This window comes from Penaeus japonicus, unplaced genomic scaffold (assembly GCF_977035675.1).
Source record: "Penaeus japonicus unplaced genomic scaffold, GWHDUDI00000001_assembly GWHDUDI00000007, whole genome shotgun sequence".
Classification (NCBI taxonomy): Eukaryota; Metazoa; Arthropoda; class Malacostraca; order Decapoda; family Penaeidae; genus Penaeus; species Penaeus japonicus.
In genome coordinates, this window is record NW_028234409.1 from 27,943,597 (window position 1) to 27,943,896 (window position 300).

Here is a 300-nt window from a genome sequence, read left to right on the forward strand (position 1 = left end):
TTCCAATCCCCTCTCATCCCTCCTATTCCATCCTCCTCCACCTCCTCCTCCACCTCCTCCTCTTCCTCCACCTGGCCGCTACGTAATTCGAGATTAGCCGCCTATAAACCCAAGGGAAATCTGATATGAAGTCTTTTCCCCTTTTTTTTAGATTTAATTAATTATTGAAAGATTGCGGTTATAGAGAACAGATTATTCCTTGTTTCCTGCGTGGAAGGGTGAAGCTCCAGCCTCCTCCCCCCCCTCCTCCTCAGCTCTTTTGATGTTTGTTTTTGTTATTTCCAAATTTAAGAATTTTGA